The sequence below is a fragment of the Giraffa tippelskirchi genome, chromosome X (genome assembly GCF_054371585.1).
Source record: "Giraffa tippelskirchi isolate mGirTip1 chromosome X, T2T-mGirTip1v1.2.pri, whole genome shotgun sequence".
In the NCBI taxonomy this organism is placed as follows: Eukaryota; Metazoa; Chordata; class Mammalia; order Artiodactyla; family Giraffidae; genus Giraffa; species Giraffa tippelskirchi.
This window is the reverse complement of record NC_137289.1, coordinates 110,117,015-110,141,039: the sequence shown is the minus strand read 5'-3', so window position 1 is coordinate 110,141,039 and position 24,025 is coordinate 110,117,015. Positions and strand designations below refer to the sequence as shown.

The 24,025-nt window shown below is 40.5% G+C and overlaps 1 protein-coding gene and 1 pseudogene across 11 annotated transcripts in view; both read right to left on the bottom strand.

The window, feature by feature from the left end:
- MED14 (mediator complex subunit 14) overlaps positions 1-24,025 on the bottom strand; it is a 317,032-nt gene that overhangs the window by 283,281 nt on the left and 9,726 nt on the right. The gene's annotated exons all lie outside the window — the stretch shown is intronic.
- LOC145535726 (small ribosomal subunit protein eS1 pseudogene) overlaps positions 3,468-24,025 on the bottom strand; it is a 31,817-nt pseudogene continuing 11,259 nt past the window's right edge.

The following is a 24,025-nucleotide window of genomic DNA, read 5'->3' as shown; positions in this document are numbered from 1 at the left end:
TATAATACTTTATATAAAATGTCCAGTTTTCAACAAAAAATTACAAGACATGAAAAAAAACGGGAATGTATGATTCATACACAGGGAAAAAATCAGGCAACAGAAACTGTCTGTGAGAGCAGTAAGTTTTAATAGACCAAGACGTCAAGGTAGCCATTATAAATATATTCAAAGAACTAAAGGAAATCATGCTTAAAGGAGAGAAAGGTATGATCACTATGATTGACTGAATGTCTGTGTTCCCCTCAAAATTCACATGCTGAAGTCTAATCCCTAATGTTATGGTATTTGGACGCAGTTCCTTTGGGAGATAATTAGACATGAGGGTAGAGCGCTTAAGAATGGGATTACTGTCCTTATAAAGAGACCCCAGAGAGATCCCTTGCCCCTTTTGCCTTGTTAAGATACAATGAAAACTCAGCTGTCTATGAACCAGGAAGCAGACCTTTACCAAATATGCCACCACGTTGATCTTGGACTTCCCAGCCTTCAGAACTGTGAGAAATAAATGTTTCTTGTTAAAGCTACCCAGTCTGTGGTATTTTGTTATAGCAGCCCTAACCAACTAAGAGAATAACCATGTCTTATTAAGTAGGAATAGCAATAAGGAGATTGTTGTTGTTCAGTCAGTATTCTCTGGAGATATAATAAAGAGAGGTTACTAAAAAAAGAACAAAATGCAAATTCTGATGTTGGAAATACAATAACTGAGACTTTCAATATCTGATTCAGCACGTAAGAAGCTTTGGAAGTTGCCACTCTGTCTTAAAACCAAGTGAAAAGTTGAACAGACTGAAAAAGCAGCAGTTCTTCTTGGATTTGTAAGAGGGGAGAACATAGGGCAAATTACTACCCCAAGATGGAAGAGATAGACAAGTGAACACAGGAAGTCACAGCTTACTTGAACAGAGACTCACCAGTAGAAATGACCATAGGAACCACTGCAAGGGTAGAAAAATCTGAACTGTAATTGATGAATTGCTAGAGGCTCAGTATGCAACTCTGAAAACTAAAAACTCCAGAGGGACTCAATTAAGGGGGTTTCCATAATATTGTGAGATTTACCTCCAGGATTCAACCAATTTCCTACAGTTAATATTGGAGAAAAATCCCCTCATAGGGATGGGGAGAGGAAAGGAAGCATTTTGACATACACTATCACACTCTGTTCTTAACAATATCTGCCTTCATGGGAAATTAATTAAACAGAGTCTAACCTGCTGAGGTATTATCAAAACCTGACTGACCTAGGGGGAAGGGAAATATCCAACTACAGCCCATTATAGACATCCTGCCCCAACTATAGGAGAAGAAAAGACTAGAAACTCTTGTGAAGTTCACAGTCCAGAGGCATAGTGTCACTAAAAGACTGAGATCTAATCACAGGACTGTATAATCCTCTCCTTCCCCCAACACCTCACCACCACATTACTAAGGCCTGTTTACAGCAGTTCCTTTTACCCAGTACATCATGTCTGGCTGTTAACAAAAAATTACAAGATACCACAAGGCAGAAAACACACTTTGAAGTGAGAGTAAGCCTCAGAAGCAGACATGGGAGGAATGTTGGAATTATCAGATCAGGAATTTAAAACAACTATGATTAAACTACTAAGGGCCCTAATAGATAAAGTATGCAACATGTATAAACAGATGGGCAATGTAAGCAGAGAGATAAGAATCCTAAGAAAGAGCCACAAAGAAATTTTAGAGATTAAAAACACTGTAACAGAAATGAAGAATGCTTTTGATGGGCTTATTAGTATACTGGACATGGCTGAGGAAAGAATCTCTGAGACAGAGGATACTTCAATAAAATCCTCAAAAACTGAAAGCAAAGAGAACACAGTCTGAAAAAAGAAAAACAGATAAAAATATCCAAGGTCTATGGAACAACTTAAAAAAAAACAAACAAACGTATAACATGTATAACATCAGCATAAGAATATCATAAGGAGAAGAAGAAGGAACAGAAGAAATATTTGAAACAATAATGACTGAGAATTTCCCCCACATCAATGTCAAACACCAAACCACAAATGCAGGAAGCTCAGGGAATGCAAAGCAGGATAAATGACAATAAAACTACACCTCAACATATGATTTTCAAACTATAGAAAATCAAAGATAAAGAAAAAGCCTAAAAGAAGTCAGTGGTTTAAAAAACAAACAAAACAGCAAGAACTATAACAAAACCCCACAACATCATACCTATAGAGGAACAAAGATAAGAAGTACAAAGATAAGAACTACTCCTCAGAAGCCACACAAACAACAGGATGAAGTGAAACATTTCAAGTGTTGAGAGAAAAAAACCCAACAACCTAGAATTCTTTACCCTGCAAAATTAACCTTCAAAGATGAAGGAGAAATAAAGACTTTCTCAGCCAAACAAAAGTTGAGAGAATTTGTTGCCAGTAGACCTGCCATGCAAGAAGTGTTAAAAGGTGTTCTTTTAAGAGAAGGGAAATAATATAGGTCAGAAACTCAATCTGTATAAAGTAAGGAAAAATATCAAAGAAGGAGCAAGTAAAGGTAAAATTAAAACTTTTCTCTTTCTTATTCTTAATTGATCTAACAGACAACAATTTGTTCAAAATAATAATACCAACAATGTATTTGATTATGTATGCTTAATGTACATATCACATATATAGATACATACTTATGTATGCTTAGATATGGGCTTCCCCTGTGGCTCAGTGGTAAAGAATCCACCTGCCAATGCAGGAGACAGGGGTTCAATCCCTGGGTCAGGAAGATCTCCTGGAAAAGGAAATGGCAACCCACTCTAGTATTCTTGCTTGGGAAATCCCATGGACAGAGGAGCCTGGAGGGCTACAGTCCATGGGGTCACAAAAGAGTCAGACACGACTTAGCCACTAAATAACAACAGTAATCAAAATTAAGTCAAAATCACTATATTAATTTCAGACAGAACAAACTTCCAAGCAAGGAACATTATCGAAGATAAAGAAGGGTATCACACAATGATAAAGGGGTCAGTTCCACAAAAAGACATAACAATCATTAATGTGTATGTGCCTAACAATGGAGTGTTCAACTATGTGAGTCCAAAACTAATAAAATTGCAAAGAGAAGTAGATGAGTCCACTATCATAGTTGGAGACTTCAACTCTATCAGAAATGGAGAGTGCACAGAAACATTCTCCAAGACCATATGTTAGGCCATAATACAATCGTTAATCAGTTTAGAAGGATTGAAATAATAGGAGTATGTTCTCTAATCACAGCAGAATGATATTAGAAATCAATAAGTGAAAGAAATTTGAAAAACTCACAAATAAGAGGAAATTAAACAATACTCCATTCTTACTTGCTTGAAACCTTTTCTGAGGTGTTTGAGGTTCCTCCTTACTACTTAAGTCTTCCTATCAGACTGAGGCACTTTTTGATATGTTTGAGATCCTTCTTTGTCACAAATAAAACCTTTTTTTTTGTCACTGTTAAAAGTCTGAATTTTTAACTGATTCTTGGACTGGACTCATATCCATCAGCCTATTCAACTTTAGTACCTGTCTCTTCCTTGATAGCTTTCCAGAACTACTACCATCACCTCATGAAGCCCCATGAGTTTTCCCAATTCAAACTTGGGCTTCTTCTGTACCCTTACTTCTCTAATAATGACATCATGGAGTGGATAAGTACTTTGGCAAATCTCATCTGTGTCTTTTCCAGTACTGTCTGGAATCAATTTATTGGCCACTTCTTTCAAGTTATTTGTCTATAACTCTAGGGTCATGATTTTCATCATCATCTTCTGGATTTGGCAGACTTGTTGCTGCTGAGTGTAAGAGCTCTCCCAAATCTAATTGTTGCATTTTTAAATAAAATAGACAAACCAAATAACTTTCAGTAGTCTTGACACTGACATGAGCTTCAATCACAAGGCTGCCATTTTTTGACCATGGAGCACATTTTGTCACAGGTAAACTCCATGCCATAAAGTTAGGTAGCTTTGCCCCGAATAGCCTCAGTAATTACCCTGAGTATTCTAAATGCAACCTCATCATCCTGCAGATCAACAAGGCTCATTTCAAAAACATGATATAATTTGAATTCTCAAGTTCTCATGACTAGTGTTTTTCCAATATTTCTTGTATTGAACATAACTGGTGCTTTCACATCATACCAATCTTTCTAAGGAATTGGATCAACTGCTTTCTTCTTGGTTTCCTTTTTGCTGCCTTTCATTAGGTACCTGTTCCTGCCAACCGTCAAGGCACTGCTGCTCAGAGCACTTCATTCATTTTGAGACTCTGACTTCTCTATCCTGATATGTTTTTGATTTTTCCCTATCTATTTGAGATTCTCCCTGACTTGTTCTACCCTCTTCCTGACGTATTTGAGACCCATCCTTATATATATATATATATATATATGGGAAAATTAGTAGCCTACTCACAGCCTCTTGTTTTAAAACTTAGAAATTTTTAATTTGGCTTAAAAAATTTCCCCTCTCTGACAAGACCAAAAAAGTGGAATTTTCCTCCCTTTTCTCTTCTTTAATTTGGTAGCTCCCCACAGAATAGTTTTTAATTCTAAGCAGTGAAAACCAACGGGGAAAGGGTTGCTGAAAACTGGAGTATTTATTTGTAACCAACAATTACTTGGACGATCACATGGGCTCCGCTGGTGGCTCAGTGGTAAAGAATTCACCTGCCAATGCAGGAGACATGGGTTTGACCCCTGGGCTGGGAAAGATCCCCTGGAGAAGGGAATGACAACCCACTCCAGTATTCTCGCCTGGGAAATCCCATGGACAGAGGAGCCTGGCAGGCTACAGTCCACAGGGTCACAAAAGAATCAGACATGACTTAGTGACTAAGCAGCAACACCACACTGGTACCGAAAGACCCACCTGAATTTTGTAATTGAACGTCTGTGCATGCAGCAAAAGCCCAGAACATTTTGAGATGCAGAGTAGTATCAGATCACCATCTGGATCATAAATAATTTATACATTTTAAATACTTGGGAATCATATGGTCAGGCAATAAATAATATACTAAATCTCAGTGAGAAAAAAATTCTCCAAACGTTGTATCTGTGAATCCAATTTAAATCCTAATAACAGTTCTGAGAATTTGATCAGAATGCAGGAAAGGCCCCTAGTGCTTATGTAAAACTAAATGAACATTATTCTTGATTTTTTTTAAATCTACCAAAGAACAGCCAATCAAATTAAGGTTAAATCTCCACTGTCTAGTCATGGGAGCCAACTAGAACTGAATTCCACATCCAATACCCTGTCTTTGGATAAGACTTTGATGTAAGACTCCCTTATCAGATCCTGACCAAATGGTGACTTTACATGTTGGGTCCTGAGTTTGAGAAATATGGTTCATGCTTTAGGGATTTTTGAGAGAATTTGCTGAGGTATCTGATTATTTTCCTTTTTTAGTTGCACTGGGGCTTTGTTGCTACATGCGGGCTTTCTTTAGTTGTGGCGAGCACGGGCTACTCTAGATGCAGTGCGCAGGCTTCTCATTGCAGTGGCTTCTCTTGTTGCAGAGCACAGGCTCTAGGCACACAGGCTTCAGTAGTTGTGGCACCCAGGCTTAGCTGCTCCAGAGAATGTGGAATCCTCCAAGACCAGGGATGGAACCTGTGTCCTCTGCATTGGCAGGCAGATTCTTATCCGCTGTACCACCAGCAAAGTCCCTGAGGTATCTGATTCTTGAAGAAAGACAGAACACGGCAGAAAGAGAGTGGGGGGCTGATCTTAGTTGGTGGTAAGATGGTAAGACAGAGCCTGAAGCCTAGAAATAAACTAGGTTAGGAGCTGGCAAGGTAACTTGACCACTGACCTTCACCAAGCACTTGTCAGTGACTTTAGTCAGTCTTTACAGGCCCAGCCATCCACCTGCCAACTCCTCTTCGGGCAGTGCCTTAAAGGCCCCGCGGATGAAGCTTCAGTATTACACTCTCTGGGGTGGATTTCAGTGAGTTGATTGAGCACTTTTTTTTTTTTTGTCTTATTGGGAAATGAAGGATCATGTGCAGTCCCTCTGAATTTGAATATGTATGGACACAAATGTGTGTTTTGGGGTACTTCAAACTTTTATTTCAAATATATTGAAAGAGTTCTTTTGGACTTAGATGTCTGTTTTATCATCTGTCACTTTGGATATACACAAAAAGGAAAATTATATTACAAAATAAATTGGTGAAGCTATTCCTCAGGCTTCTTCACACGGAGTATAGTGATAGATTTACTTCACGCTAAAGTATATAAAATGCTACTAGCCCTAAAGTCACTTATATGTAAAATCTAAAAAAATTAAAATAAATAAGCTTGTAGAAGCAGAGGATAGAATGGTGGTTTCCAGGGGCTGAGGGTGGGGGAATAGGAGAGATATTTAAGGGAACAAACTTGCAAGCAGCAGATAAATAAGTCCTGGAGACTAATACACAGTACAGTGATTATAGACACCCAAAATTGTATTATAAACATTAACCTTACTAAGAGACTAGATCTTAATTGTTCCTAACACTTGAAGAAATGATTATGTGATATGATAGAGGTGTTAACTAATGCTACAATGGCAATCATACTGCAATGTAGATATATCCATCTATATGTTGTACACTTTGAACTTACACGATGTTTTATGTCAAATATATCTCAACAAATAAAATAAATTATATATATAGTTGGTGTGAATATAATTTGATACAACCGCTTTGGAAAATAGTTTTACAATGTCTGCTAAAATTAAACATATGCCTACCTTATGATCCAGCAGTTCCACTCGTGAATACATACCTAAGAGAAATCAGTGTATATGTTCACCAAAATACATGTATAAGAATATTCACAGCAGCACTGTTCATACTAGTCAACACTGGCAACAACCAAAATGTCTATCAACAGGAGAATAGATAAATACATGAGTGGTATATTCATGCAACAGAATAATATACAGCCACAAAAAAGAACAAATGACTAATATACACACTAACCTGGATGAATATCATGGACACCATGACAAATGAAAGAAACCAGACACAAGAATACATACTGTATGATTCCATCTATATCACATTCAAGAAAAGACAAAACTAAAAGATTGTGTGAAAGTTAAAATGTTAGTCGCTCAGTTGTGTCCAACTCCTTGAGACCCCGTGGATTGTAGCCCATCAGGCTCCTCTGTCCATGGGATTCTCCGGGCAAGAATATTGGAATGGGTAGTCGTTCCCTTCTCCAGGGGATCTTCCCAACCCAGGGGTTGAATCCTGGTCTCCTGAATTGCAGGCAGATTCTTTACCATCTGAGCCACCAGGTAAGCCCAAAGGACTGTGATAAAAGTCAAAATAATGATTACCTCTGAGAGAGGGGTATTATTAACAAAAGCAATGAATGCTCATCGTAAAACACAAACAATGCTGCCTGGGTCTCTCTTTCCTGGTGTATCTACAACACTAACTTCTCACCATTAAGTCTTTGTTTTAGTCAGTGAGGTCTACCCTGACCACCCTATTATAAATTGCAATACACACTCCTCAACTCTTGATCCTTTTTATCGTCCTTTGTCACTCTTTCTATTATGCTTTTTACCTTCTGAAATACTCTAGAATTTACTTCTTGTATTTTTTGCTTACTACTTTGTCCTCTTGCTAGAACATAAGCTCCACATCCGTTGACTGGCTTTGTGGGGAATATAAAGACCCGGCCCACTTGCCCCAATTCAGGGCATCACCATAGGTTAATTCCTGCTCCAGACCTCCCCATGGGATCCACTGAGACCTTTGTTACAACTGCTTCCAAACCCAACTTTTCCCTCTGCCCAATCTGACTTCACTCACTCCCCAAAAGTATTGATTTCTAGAGAACTTCCCAGTAAGTTTCCTGTGTGTGAATCAGTCTCAAAAGTCTGTTTTCTGGAGTATCTGAACTGTGCCTCTGAACTTACCGAAACAGAGAACAAGGCAGGATCAGGTACAGGGGAAGAGTCACGAGTCCAGATTTGGACACGTTATCTTTGAAGCAACTTTGCCATATCTAAGAAATGTCAGGCAGGCAGTTGCATGCATGAGAAAAAGAACAGATATTTTGCCCCTCAAGCTGCTCATGATATAATCAATAAGATAAGATGTGCTCCCCAAAAAACCCCATAATATGAGGTTGCTGTTGTTGTTCAGTCGCTCAGTCTTGTCCTACTCTTTGTGACCCCATGAACTGCAACATGCAGGTAATACGAGCTAGTGTATTACATAAGATTATAGATGATGTGCTAGAGAGGTTCAGAGATGGTTAGGAAAGATCTCATAGCAAAGGTGACAGTTTTTAATGTCATCAGTGAAGATGGGAGCAAAGGCAGAGCAATGTGAGCTAGGCCTGAAGATAAAACACCCAGAGCAACACAGGGGGCAGGGGGCAGTTCAATTTGAATGGAGGGTCAGGTGCACAAAGGGGCTTAGTGAGACACAAGGTTAGTAAGTGTATTAACCATTAACCAGAGTTCTCCAGAGAGAACCAATAGAATATGTGTATGTATTGAAAAAGATTTATTATCAGGAGTTGGCTCATATGCTTATGGGTGAGTGCTCAATTGCTAAGTTGTGTCCGACTCTTTGTGATCCCAGGGACTGTAGCCCACCAGGCTCCTCTGTCCATGGGATTCTCCAGGTAAGAATACTGGAGTGGGTTGCCATTCTCTTCTCCTAGGGATCTTCTCGACCCAGGGATCAAACATGCCTCTCTCACGTATCCTGCATTGGCAGGCAGATTCTTTACCACTAAGCCACCTGGGAAGCCCCACATGATTATGGAGGCTGGCAAGTCCAAAATCTACAGGGTGGGCTGGAAAGCTGGAGACCCAGGAGAGCTGATGCTACAGTTCAAGTCCAAAGGCCTGTAGGCTAGAGACCCGGGAGAGCTGGTAGTGCAGTTCTAGTCTGAAGATCAGCTACTGTAGAGCCAGGAAGACCAATGTTGCAGGTGAAGTCTGAAGGCAATCTACTAGATAATTCTCTCTTGCTTGGGGGAGGCTGGTCTTTTTGCTCTAGTCACACCTCCTAATGATGAGATGAGGCCCATCTACATTAGGGAGGGCAATCTGCTTTACTCAAAGTCCACCAATTTAAATGTTAACCTTATCCAAAAACACCCTTACAGAAACACTCAGAATAGTTTGACCAAATATCTTGGCACCCCTTGAGCCAGCCAAGTTGATATGTCCAGTAAACCATCACAGGAAGGTATGGGTCAAATGAGGAAAGACCTTGAATGCTAGCACTCATGCTATGGGAATTTATAAAAGTTTAGAGGCCAGAGGATTGGAATGAGAGATCCTGGAGGCAGAGAGAGAACTTAGGAGACTACTGTAATCATCTCGGTAAGAGGCAAAACAGGATAATGACAGTGAGACTGGAGGTCAGTAAGACTTTGAATGCTAGAGATTAGGCTGTGGGAACTTCTAAAGGTTTAGAGGCCAGAGGATTGGAATGAGAGAGCCTAGAGGCAGAGAGAGAACTTAAGAGACTACTGTAATAATCTAGGCAAGAGAGAAAGCAGGATAATGACAGGGAGCCTGAAGGGAGGAAACAGAGGCAAGCAATGTGGAACTGACAAGACTTGGCAAGTGACCAGTCCTGGGGGATGAGGGAAAATACGCAGAGAATGACTTTGTAGTTTCAAACCTAGGCAACTAAGAGAATGGTGAAGCCCTTGAGAGCAATGGAGGGATCGGTAGAGAGAAGATGCCTATCTCCCTGAGGGCTCCTCTTGTTGCAGAGTTTGGGGAATATTCAGGGTATCAACTGATATGGGACTTCCCTGGTGGTCCAGTGGTTAAGAATCCACCTGCCAATGCAAGGGACGCAGGTTAGATTCCTGGTCTGGGAAAATCCCACACGCTGTAGGGCAACTAAACCCATGTGCCACATCTACTGAGCCCACGTGCCACAACTACTGAACCCACACACTCTAGAGCCCGTGCTCCGCGACAAGAGAAGCCACTACAAAGTGAAACCTGAGCACCGCAACTAGAAGAGAGTAGCCTCTGCTTGCCACAACCAGAGAAAGCCTGCTCGCAGCCACAAAGACCCAGCACAGCCAAAAATAAATAAACAAAAGTAAATATTTAAAAAATTATTGTGTAACAAATCACCCAAAAATGGTGACCTAAAACCAATAAAATATTTTACTCACAAATCTGAGGGTGACTGGGCTCACATAGCTGTTCTCATCCATTGTAATGATGAATTGTATTGATTTTGTGTTGGTAACAGGAAATTAATTCTTCACATAGGTATTATTAAATGGCTGATAAAAGTAAACATGTCTGCGTATTACCTAGTGAACTTTTTTTAAAATTGAGCACTGCTTTTATCTACTGACACTGATTAATTCTAGATCTACTTCACTGCCCTAAAAGAAAATTGTCTGCTGTGCTACCTCTTCTAAGAGGTGTTCTGAGGTTATTGATATTTCTCCTGGCTAAGAAAGTGTTCTGAGTTTGAGTATGAAATGTCTAACATGCTTTAAAAGTAAAGGTTGGTTGAATGAGGTATCTTAAATTAATTTTAGATCTCCCTTTGATTGTAGTTTTATTGCACTTAGATGTTAGTCACCCAGTCGTGTCCGACTCTTTGTGATCCCATGGACGGTAGGCCACCAGGCACACTTGATCTTAGCCAAAAGGCTGAAAAGCGATGAGGAGTTTTCTAGGATTTTATTAAATATTCTAGATCCAGTTGAAAATTTTAAAACAACTTTATTGCGGCATAGCTTACTACCATAAAATTCACCCTATTTTTAAAAGTGCAATCCAATGATTTGTAGCCAACTGATTGAGCTGGGCAGCCATCACCACAATACAGCTTTAGAAAATTTGTATCATCCCAACCCCAGGCAACAACTGTCTCTACAGATTTCCCTCTTCTGGACTTTTCATATAAATGGAATTGTACAATATATGTTCTTTTGAGTCTGGCTTCTTTCACTTAGCATGATGTTGTCAAGGTTCTTGCGTGTTATAGCATGCATCAATCCTTCATTCTTTCTTATAGCAAAATAATATTCTACTGTATGGATACACCATGTTTTCTGAATATCTACACACAAGTCTTTGTATGAACATAAGCATTCATTTAGAGCCAGACATCCTGGAATGTAAAGTCAAGTGGGCCTTAGGAAGCATCACTACGAACAAAGCTAGTGGAGGTGATGGAATTCCAGTTGAGCTATTTCAAATCCTGAAAGATGTTGTTGTAAAAGTGCTACACTCAATATGTCAGCAAATATGGAAAACTCAACAGTGGCCACAGGATTGGAAAAGGTCAGTTTTCATTCCAATCCCAAAGAAAGGCAATGCCAAAGAACGCTCAAACTACCCCACAATTGCAGTCATCTCACATTCTAGTAAAGTAATGCTCAAAATTCTCCAAGCCAGGCATCAGCAATACGTGAACCGTGAACTTCCAGATGTTCAAGCTGGTTTTAGAAAAGGCAGAGGAACCAGAAATCAAATTGCCAACATCTGCTGGATCATCAAAAAAGCAAGAGAGCTCCAGAAAAACATCTATTTCTGCTTTATTGACTATGCCAAAGCCTTTGACTGTGTGGATCACAATAAACTGTGGAAAATTCTGAAAGAGATAGGAATACCAGACCACCTGACCTGCCTCTTGAGAAACCTGTATGCAGGTCAGGAAGCAACAGTTAGAACTGGACATGGAACAACAGACTGGTTCCAAACAGGAAAAGGAGTACGTCAAGGCTGTATATTGTCACCCTGCTTATTTAACTTATATGCAGAGTACATCATGAGAAATGCTGGGCTGGAGGAAGCACAAGCTGGAATCAAGATTGCCAGGAGAAATATCAATAACCTCAGATATGCAGATGACACCATCCTATGGCAGAAAGTGAAGAAGAACTAAAGAGCCTCTTGATGAAAGTGAAAGAGGAGAGTGAAAATGTTGGCTTAAAGCTCAGCATTCAGAAAACTAAGATCATGGCATATGGTCCCATCACTTCATGGCAAATAGATGGGGAAACAGTGGAAACAGTGTCAGACTTTATTTTTCTGGGCTCCAAAATCACTGCAGATGGTGATTGCAGCCATGATATTAAAAGACGCTTACTCCTTGGAAGGAAAGTTATGACCAACCTAGACAGCATATTAAAAAGCAGAGACATTACTTTGTCAACAAAGGTCCATCTAGTCAAGGCTATGGTTTTTCCAGCAGTCATGTATGGATGTGAGGGTTGGAGTATAAAGAAAGCTGAGCACCGAAGAATTGATGCTTTTGAACTGTGGTGTTGGAGAAGACTCTTGAGAGTCCTTTGGACTACAAGGAGATCCAACCAGTCCATCCTAAAGGAGATCAGTCCTGGGTGTTCATTGGAAGGACTGATGTTGAAGCTGAAACTCCAATACTTTGGCCATCTGATGCGAAGAGCTGACTCATTTGAAAAGACTCCGATGCTGGGAAAGATTGAGGGAAGGAGAAGAAGGGGACGACAGAGGATGAGATGGTTGGATGGCATCACCGACTCAATGGACATGGGTTTGGGTGGACTCTGGCAGTTAGTGATGGACAGGGAGGCCTGGTGTGCTGCAGTTCATGGCATCGTAAAGAGTCGGACACGACTGAGTGACTGAACTGAGCTGAAGCATTCATTTCTCTTGTGTAGATCCCTAAGAGTGGATTGGCTGGGTCATATGGTAAATTTATATTTAACTTTTTAAGAAACTAACAAACTATTCTCCAAAGTTATGGTACCATTTTTTCTTACCTACAACAGTAGGGTTCCTATTTGTTCACATTCTTGCCAGCATTTGTTACTGTCTGCCATTTTTATTATAGCCATCCTTGTGAGCGTGAAATGGTACCTCATTGTGGTTTTGATTCACATTTCCCTCATAACAAGGATGTTAAGCATCTTTTCATGTGCTTATTAGCCATTTGTATATTGTCTTTGGCAAAATGTCTATTCAAATCCTTTGCTCATTTTTAATTGAGTTTTTTGTCTTTTTAAAGCTGAGTTGTAAGAGTTCTAGAATAACAGGTTGAAATTGAATATAATCAATACCATCTTTCTGGAGTACATATGGTATTATGATCCAAATGCCCTAGAACTCTATTTATTTTTGTTTATCCCTCTACGTGGGCATTGTGGTATATACTACGATGCACTACCCAGCTCTTCCTTCTTGATGTCCAACTTCAAGTGTATGGTCAGCAGACAGCCCTTAGATGTCAGTCCTCCAGGGTTTGCCTCAGCTGCAGAGAACCACCAGGCAGCCCACATCCAATGATCAGTGCAGGTGTACAAAGTTCTGGTCATTTCTACCCACCTCTGGACAACTCTGCAGGACCACTCTAACTCCAGCACTCCCCATAGGGTCAGCCAAGTCTGTCACCAGGCTTGCATCAAAGCTTAACTTCTCCCTCTTCTCAGTCCTGCTTTCTTCCCCTCTATTCCATAGGTGTTGATTTCAAGAGCACTTTGTCCCCCATCTTTATTGAGATATAGCTGACAAATAACATTGTGTAATTTAAGATGTACACTGTGTGTATTTTATATATTTGAAATTTTGCAAAATGATTACTATCGTAGATTATCATTTCTTTGCTGTAGTGAAAACATGTAAGATCTACTCTCTTAGCAACATTCAAATATATGATACAGTATTATTAGCTATAATTTCCCATTAGATCCCCAGAACTTGTTACTCTTATAACTGGAAGTTTATACCCTTTGACTAGCATCTTCCCGTTTCTCCAATTCCCAGCCCCTGGTAACTCTGTTTCTCTCAGTTCAGCTTCCTTAGATTCCACAGATTAGTGATACCATGTACTATTTGTTTTTCTCTGACTTATTTCACGTACACACATAGTACTTGTTTTTCTCTGACTTATTTCACATAGCATAATGCCCTCAAGGTTAAAACAAGTTTCACAAAGGACAGGATTTCCTTTTTTCTCATGACTGAATAACGTGTGTGTGTGTGTGTGTGTGTGTGTATGTGTGTATATGTGTGTATATCTCACATCTTTATGTTCATCCTTTGATGGATACTTCTGTTGTTTCCATATCTTGGCTACTGTGAATAAGACTGCAATGAACATAGGAGAGTAGATATCTTTTTGAGATATGGAAGTGGGTTAGCTGGGTAGTTCTATTTTTAGTTTTGTGAAGACTCACTATAGTGTTTTTCAAAATGGCGGTACCAATTTACATTCCAATCAACAGTACATGAGGGTTCCTTTTGCTCCGATCCTCACCAACTCTTATCTCTTGTTTTCTTGATAATAGCCATTCTAATGGGTGTGAGGTGATATCTCATTGTGATTTGGATTTACATTTCCCTGATAACTAATGATGTCAGGCACCTTTTCATATGTCTGGTGGGCATTTTTATACCTTCTTCCAAAAAAGTATCTATTCAGGTCCTTTGCCCATTTTTTAATTGGATTTTTTTTTTTTTGCTACTGAGTTGTATGAGTTCTTTATATATTTTAGATATTAACCTTTATCAGATCTATGATTTGCAAATATTTTCTTCCATTCTGTAGGTTGCCTTTTCATTCTGTTGTTCATTTCTTTGGCTGTGCCAAAGATTTTTAGGTAGCTGTAGTCCCACCTGTTTATTTTTACTTTGTTGCCAAGACCAATGTCAAGGATCTTTTCTCCCTATGCTTTTCACCAGGAGTTTTATCTTTTTCAGTTCAGTTCTGTTCAGTCGCTCAGTCATGTCCATCTCTTTGCAACCCCATGGACTGCAGCACGCCAGGTTTCCCTGTCCATCACCAATTCCCAGAGCTTGCTCAAACTCATGTCCATTTATTGTTTTGGGTCTTATGTTTAAATCTTTAATCCATTTCAAATTAATTTTTGTTAGTGGTGTAAGATGGGGATCCAAATTCATTCTTCTACATGTGATTACCCAATTTTTCCAATACCATTTATTAAAAAAACGATTCTTTCCCTTTTGAGTATTCTTGGCTTCCTTGACAGTTAGTAGACCATACATGTGTGAGTTTATTTCCAGGCTTTCATTCTGTTCCATTGGCCTATGTGTCTAGTTTTTACACTAGTATCATATTGTTTTCCCTTCATGGATCACAACTTCATTGTGGGGAAGGGGCTTGCATAACTCAATGAAGCAATGAGGCACTTTGGGCAAGGCCATCTAAGATGAATGGGTCATAGTAAAGAGTTCTGACAAAACGTGGTCCACTGGAGAAGAAAATGGCAACCCACTCCAGTATTCTTGCCTTGAGAACCACATGGACAGTATGAAAAGGCAAAAAGATATGATGTCAGAAGATGAGCCCCCCAGGCTGGAAGGTACCCAAATATGCTACTGGGGAAGGGGGGAGGGCAATTACCATTAATAATAGCTCCAGCAAGAATGAAGCAGCTGGGCCAAAGCGGGACTGATGCTAAGCTGTGGGTGTTTGGTGGTGAAAGTAAAGTCTGACGCTGTAAAGAGCAATATTGCATAGAAACCTGGAATGTTAGGTCTGTGAATCAAGGTAAATTGGACATGGTCAACCAGAAGATGACAAGAGTGAACATGAACATCTTAGGAATCGGTAAACTAAAATGAAGGGGAAGGGGCGAGTTTAATTCGGATGACCATTATATCTACTACCATGGGCAAGAATCCCCTAGGAAAAAATGGAGTAGCCCTCAGAGTCAACAAAAGAGTCCAAAATGCAGTACTTGGGTGCAATCTCAAAAATGACAGAATAATCTCTGTTCGTTTCCAAGGCAAACCATTCAACATACAGTAATCCAAGTCTATGCCCCAACCACTGATGTCAAAGAAGTTGAAGTTGACTGGTTCTACAAAGACCTACAACACCTTCTAGAACTAACACACACACACAAAAAGATGTCTTTTTCATCACAGTGGATTGGAATGCAAAAGTAGGAAGTCAAGAGATACCCAGAATAACAGGCATGTTTGGCCTTGGAGTACAAAATGAAGCAGGGCAAGAGCTAACAGTGTTTTGTCAAGAGAACAAGCTGGTCATAGCAAACACCCTCTTCCAACAACACAAGAGGTGACTCTACACATGGATATTACTAGATGGTCAATACTAAAATCAGATTGATTATATTCTTTGTAGCAGAAGATGGAGAAGCTCTATACAGTCAGCAAAAACAGGACCTGGAGCTGACTATGGCTCAGATCATGAACTCCTTATTGCAAAATTCAGACTTAAATTGAAGAAAGTAGGGAAAAACACCAGGCCATTCAGGTATAACCTAAATCAAATCCTAAAGGATTTGATTACGCAGTGGAAGTGACAAACAGATTCAAGGGATTAGATCTGATAGAGTGCCCGAAGAACTATGGACAGAGGTTTGTGACATTGTACAGGAGGCAGTGATCAGACCATCCCCAAGAAAAAGAAATGCAAAAAGGTTAAATGGTTGTCTGAGGAGGTCTTACAAATAGCTGAGAAAAGAAGAGAAGCTAAAGGCAAAGGAGAAAAGGAAAGATACACTCATTTGAATGCAGAGTTCCAAAGAATAGCAAGGAGAGATAAGAAAGCCTTCCTCAGTGATCAATGCAAGGAAGTAGAGGAAAACAATAGAATGGGAAAGACTAGAGATCTCTTCAAGAAAATTAGAGATATCAAGGGAATATTTCCTGCAAGAATGGGTACAATAAAGGACAGAAATGGTAAGGGCCTAACAGAAGCAGGAAAGATTAAGAAGAAGTGGAAAGAATACACAGAGAACTGTACAAAAAAGGTCTTAATGACCCAGATAACCACAATGGTGTGATGAGTCACCCAGAGCCAGACATCCTAGAGTGTGAAGTCAAGTGGGCATTAGAAAACATCACTATGAACAAAGCTAGTGGAGGCGATGGAATTCCAGCTGAGCTATTTAAAATCCTAAAAGATGATCCTAAAAGATCCTAGAAGTGCTGCACTCAATATGCCAGCAAATTTGGAAAACTCAGCAGTGGCCACAGGACTGGAAAAGATCAGTATTCATTCCAATCCCAAAGAAAAGCAATGCCAAAGAATGTTCAAACTACCATACAATTGCTCTCATTTCACATGCTAGCAAGATCCTTCAAGATAGGCTTCAGCAGTACATGCACTGAGAACTTCCACATGTACAAGCTGGATTTAGAAAAGGCAAAGGAGCCAGAGATCGAATTGCCAATATTCGTTGGATCATGGAGAAAGCAAGGGAATTCCATAAAAACATGTACTTCTGCTTTATTGACTATGCTAAAGCCGTTGACTGTGTGGATCACAAAAAACAAACTGTGGGAAATTCTTAAAGAGATGGGAGTACCAGGTCATCTTACCTGCCTCCTGTATGCAGGTCAAGAAGCAACAGAACCAGACCTGAAACAACTGACTGGTACAAAATTGGGAAAGGAGTACATCAAAGCTGTATACTGTCACCCTGCTTTTCTATATATAAGATCATATCATCTACACAGAAAGATAATTTTACTTCTTTTCATTTTGGATACCCTTTATTTCTTTTGCTTGCCTAATTGCCAAGAGCACTTCTTAATTATCCTACACACTAAACTCCATCTCAGAATCAGCTTCCCAGAGAACTCAACCTCCAACAGGCAGCTTTCATTTTAATTCCTCAGAGATTGGAACATGGACACACACTCATGCACACATACTATCACTTGACTGGCCCAGCAGTGAGCACCCAACCCAAGATGAATGGATCACAGCCTTTCCCTGGGAGTAGTGAATTTGGAAATCTGAGAGACTAAGTTGCTGCCCTTCTCTGGTGCAAACCTGGAAAATAGGAGGGTAGCAAAGCGTAATACCGCATGTTTGATTGCTCATTCACTCCAAGCAGGTCTCCAAGGGAACCTAGAACTATGATCAACCGTTGCCCAGCACCTGGGAACATAGCCCTGGGAAAGCTTTTTAGGTTAATGATTGATGATTTTGTTGTGCACACCTGGAGCAATGAACCATGCTGTACCAGCTTGCCAGGATTGCTTTGCACAAACATCAAGATTGATGTTGCACACCTAAAGGGAACTAGCTGTCTAGCTGGGCTCTGCAAGGAGATGAAGGGAGCAGGAATGTCCATCTCTGAAGCATGCTACCTAGCATCAGGACAACCATGCAACTGCCTTCTCCACACTCCATAGTGAAGCCAGAAAGTCTCCTGCAGTCTTTTGGTCTTAGATCCAAACCAGAAAATAGAAAGAAGTAACCTGGAGACTAATATCTCTGCCTTGGCAATCATTTTTTCTCCTAGAACAGATCTACCACAGAGCTCAGAACATATCCAACTGTCTCCAGAGTTGTCTCGGTTATACACACCTGTATTATCCATCGGGGAATTTTGAACCTAGAAGCTCTTTGAATCTCTTTGCAATTAACTAATACATAATCAAGAAAGATAGAGACAGTGCTCATGAATAGCCAAGTCATACATCAGTGATTCTTCTTTAAACACTGGCTGCTTTCTCTAATCATAAAAGTGATATTCTCTGTAAAAAAAAAATCTTTTAGAAAATACAGACAAGTACAAAGGAGAAGAAAAAATGTCACCCATAATTCCACCACTCAGGTACCATCATTTCAAATATATTGGTTGTACCATGTACTGTACTGTGCTTAGTCTCTCAGTCATGTCTGACTCTTTTGTGATCCCATAGACTGTAGCCTGCTAGGTTCCTCTGTCCATGGGATTCTGCAGGCAAGAATACTGCAGTGGGTTGCCATTTCCTCCTCCAGGGGTATTCCCTACCCAGCGATTGAACCCACGTTACCAGCATCTCCTGCAATGCAGGCAGATTCTTTACTGCTAAGCCACCAGGGAAGCCATGAATACATTAGTTAATATGGTTTTAATGTTTCTCCTTGCACACATATAGATATGCACATATTACCTACATAAGTAGGATCCCATTAAGCATGCTGTTTTGAAACCTGCTTCTCTCATTCAACAAATATGTGCCCTTGTCATCATTTCTAATGTCTCCATTAAAAAGAAGCATCATTAACCTACTTAATCACTCTCTCACTGTCAGACATCCAAGCTGTCTCCCAATCTTTATTAGCATTAAAAAAAAAATGCTGCTAAGGACCTGCCCGTACATATGTCCTTGCATACTTTTCAGTTTATATTTGCTACTCAGGTGACCCCGGGTCCTCCAGCATGCACAGTTCATCTTTCCCTTTAATAGCTAAATAAAATGCTAATGACTCCATCCCACAAACCAAGAGAAGTCCAGCGGCTCTTCCAAGATCTCCAAGGGGCCTCAGGGGGTTCCATTTCTCCTGGTCACCTCTCACTCTGTTTTTCCTGTTTATCCCATGTATTTCACCTTCTTGGGCAGCTGCAGCCTTTCAACATGACTGTCTCTCTTCCTACATCTGTGCAAAATGCCGCTACTGCATGGCACCCAAAGATAGCTGAGTTATGTGGAGGTTTGGAGGAAATGAAAGTCAATCACAACACAGCAGGAAATAACTTCAAATTCATACCAGGTATTACTGTCCCTAGGAAGTCGCTGGCCCTTCTCCACCATATGGGGACTTCTCATTGATGATGTGCCTTCATGGACCGTGATGTCTTGCCACGTTCTTGAGATCTTCAGCTGTCTCCATTGACTTCACGTCTTCTCTTTCTCTGTACCTAAACTCCCCACCTCTTCACCCCAGAAAGCCCTGAAAATTTCAAATGCTTCTTACTTTATTATTTACCTCCTCCCACACTGCAAGCAACCACTTCCTCCTCAAGATATTTCCTTCATTTGGCTTCCAGGACACGACATTCTCCTGGTCTTCTTCCTTCTTCACTGGCCACTCCTTCTTGGCCCCTGAACTGGTTCATTGACCTCTCCCTGACTTGTAAACATTGACGTGTCCCAGGATCCAGACTTTAGACCTCTCTTTAAAATATCTGTTTATTTCACTGCATCAGGTCTTAGCTGTGGCACTTGGGCTCTTCACTGTCTCATACGGGACAGTGTCTCATGGTCTCATATGAGTCTGTTGAGGAGCACGAATTCTCTAGTCGTGGCACATGGACTTTAGTTGCTCCACAGCATGTAGGATCTTAGCTTCCCCACCAGAGATGAAATCTACATCCCCTGCATTGCAAGGCAGATTCGTAACCACTGAACCACCAGGGAAGTCCCTAGACCTCTCTTCTATCTTTATTCACTCTTGGGTGATCTCGTCCAGTCTAATGGTTTTAAATATCATCTCTACACTAATAACTCTTGAATTTACATCTTCTGCCCCGACCTCCAGACTCATGTCCAACTGTCTACTTCACATCCTCACTTGGATGGTTGATATGCATCTCAAACTTCATCGTTGAAAAGCTAAATTCTGCATTCCTCCCAAATTCGTTCCTCGCCCAGTAGTCCCCATCTCAGGAAGTGGCAGCTCCATGCATCCACTTGCTCAGGCCAAAACTTTGAAGTCATCCTTGACCCTTGTCTTTCTATCAGCACCTCGCATTTGGCTGGTAGCAAATCCTATCAGCTCTTTCCTCAGAGTATATACTGGCTCTGACTACCTCTCACCACCTCTACCACTAACCTCCCCTGATCCCAGCCTCCTGATAGCCTCCTTCCTTTATGGACCACTGCAAGAGATCCTATAAGGCCTGTTTCTTTTCTTGCCTTTCTATGATTTATTGTCCATGAATATCCCTTCAATATTTAAGCCAGCAAATGTGACACTCCAGTTCAAAGTTTTCTAACTGCTTCCCATCTGACTTGTCTCAAATCAAAAGCGAATGTGGTTCATTACCTGTCTCCTTCTCCAACCTCACCTACTACCACCTTCCCCTCTTGCTCACTGCAGCACAGCCACACTGGTGTCCCTACTGTCCCTCGACTAAAAAACCTCTTTCTCATTTTGGGGCCTGTGCACGTGTTTGTCCCCCTCCTGAAATGTTCTGCTCCCAGAAATATCAGCATAGTTGCCTCCCTCCATTTAATCACATCGCTGAGCCAATAGCACCACCTCAGAGAGGCCTTCCTTGGACTTCCTGGTGATCCAGTGGTTGAGAATTCATCTGCCAATGCAGGGGACATGGTTCGATCCCTTGTCTGGGAAGATCCCACATGCCGCTGAGCAACTAAGCCCGAGTACCACAACTTCTGAGCCTGTGCACTCTAGAGCCCAGGCCCCGCAACAAGAGAAGCCACCGAAATGAGAAGCCCACACACTGCAACTGCAGAGTAGCCCCTGCTCACCACAACTAGAGAGAGCTTGTGTGCAGCAATGAAGACACAATGCAGCCAAAAAATAAAAATAAATAAAAGAGGCCTTCCTTGACCACCATATCTAAAAATGGCACCCACATCATTCTGTAATCCTTGATGCTACTTTATTTCCCTTCATGGTACTTAACCTGACATTCGATCACACTGTTCATTTTTGGATTGCCTCTCTCCTGCATGAGGGCGGGAGCTTGGTCTCTTTGGTTCACAGCTGTCTTCCCGTCATCTGGATGAGGGAGTGACACAAGGAGGAACTCCACGTGCTCTTGTTTATTCTTTGTTTACTTTATGCCCATCCAAGTTCTCACCAATTAGAATGTACCATCAAGGTTCGTACAGGTGCTTTCTTCAACACAAGACACAGTCACCTCTGAGATGAAGTATGCTCACTTCTGGAATTCAAGAGCCCAGCAGTTACACACCTATGCATATTAGGCTGCTTCTTTTGGATGAACCCATAGAAGTGGAGTTACTAGGTCATGAGCCAAACTTCCCAATTATCCTCCAGAGAAAGCAATACTAAACCCTCTCCCATCAGCAGTGTTGTGTTTCAGTATATTCTGGGGCTTCAGGCAAATGACGACAACGATGATGATGATGATGGAGACAACAATGATGTCTCCCTTACTCTCTGTTAACTAGAAAATACATACATATTTCTAGGGGCAGGGAAACTCCTGGGTCATCATGCCACTGATGAGGATTCATGGGGTGTGCTGACTTTGGAGAGTAAAGATGTTCCCTGGCAATTTCCATATCTGAAATAATGTCCTCACCAACACCTTCAATTTTTTCCCATGGTGCCAAGTCAGGTTCATTCATTAATTCATTTACTTCAAAATGATTTTTCATCACCTACTTTGTACATAAACTCTAACATCTGCCAAGCTGAAGGATCTTCCTTCAGCTTGAAATAACAGGACTTACAACCATCATGGTATTTAGCACTAAAGGTGCAAAGACATTACTTTGCCAACAAAGGTCCATCTGGTTTTTCCAGTAGTCATGTAGGGATGTGAGAATTGGACCATAAAGAAGGCTGAGCACCAAAGAATTGATGCTTTTAAACTGCGGTGTTGGAGAAGACTCTTGAGGGTCCCTTGGACTGCAAAGAGATCAAACCAGTCAATCCTAAAGGAAATCAACCCTGAATATTCATTGGAAGGACTGATGCTGAAGCTGAAGCTCCAATACTTTGGCCACTTGATGTGAAGTACTGACTCATTAGAAAAGACCCTAATGCTGGGAAGTTTGAAGGCAGGAGGAGAAGGGGACGACAGAGGATGAGATGGTTGGATGGCATCACCGACTCAATGGACATAAGTTTGAACAAGCTCCAGGAGATGGTGAAGGACAAAGAAGCCTGGCGTGCTGCAGTCCATGGAGTCACAAAGAGTCAGACATGACTGAGCGACTGAACAACAACAACAGCAACAAAGGTGCTTTCACTTCCATTATCTTATTTGGATACTGGTACCAAACCCACTGGGTACAATTCAGCCCATTTCATAGGTGAGAAAACAAGAGACACAGAGGGGAAGGATTTGCCCAGGGTTACATATTCGTCAGAACCACAAGTGGGAATCCTGTGAGTTTCTCAGCATGTGCCACCCCCTCCATACTCCAATGTCCTGCCAGGTTCAACACCACTGAAAGCAGATTTACTGGGCCATCGTATTAAAAAGGATGACATATTTATGCATTCTGAATTCTAAGCTGAGGTACAGTAGAATGGAAGAGTAATTTTAAAAAGGCTTTTTCTACATGGAAATCAATGAAGTTAAAACACACCCTCTCACCATACACAAAAATAAACTCAAAATGGCTTAAACAGTTAAACGTAAGACACGACACCATAGAACTCTTAGAAGACATCATAGGTAAAACAGTCTCATACCAAAGTTTTCTTAGGTCAGTCTCCCAAGGTAATAGAAATCAAAACAAAAATAAACAAATGGGACCTAATCAAACCTACAAGTTTTTGCATAGCAAAGGAAACCATAAACAAAATGAAAAGACAACATACAGAATGGGAGAAAATATCTGCAAACAATGTGACTGACAAGGGCTTAATTTCCAAAATATACAAACAGCTCATACAACTCAACAACAACAAAAACAACCCAATCAAAAAATGAGCAGAAGATCTAAATAAACATTTCTCCAAAGAAGTATAGATGGCCAACAGACACATGAAAAGATGCTCAACATCACTAATTATTAGATAAATGCAAATCAAAACTACATGAGGTAGCACCTCACACAGGTCAGAATGGCCATCATTAAAAAGTCTACAAACAATAAACGTAGGAGGGAACCCTTCTACACTATTGGTGGGAATGTAAGTTGGTGCAGCCACTGTGGAAAACAGTATGGTGGTTGCTCAGAAAACTAAAAATACAATTGCCATATAATCTCACAATCCTATTCCTGGGAAAATATCCATACAAAACTAAAATTCAAAAAGAACCATGCATCCTTAGGTTCATAACAGAACTATTCATAATACGTGAGACATGGAAGCAACCTAAATGTCTGTCGACAGATGAATGGATAAGGAAGACATGGTATGTACAATGGAATACCACTCAGCCATAAAAAAGAATGAAATAATGCCATTTGGAGCAATATGAATGCAACTAGAGATTATCATATTAAATACTAAGTGCAGTAAATCATAGACACTTATCACATAAATGATATCACTTATATGTGGGATCTAAAATAGGACACAAATGAAACTATCCGTGAAACCAAAATAGAATCACAGACTTTGAGAAGAGACT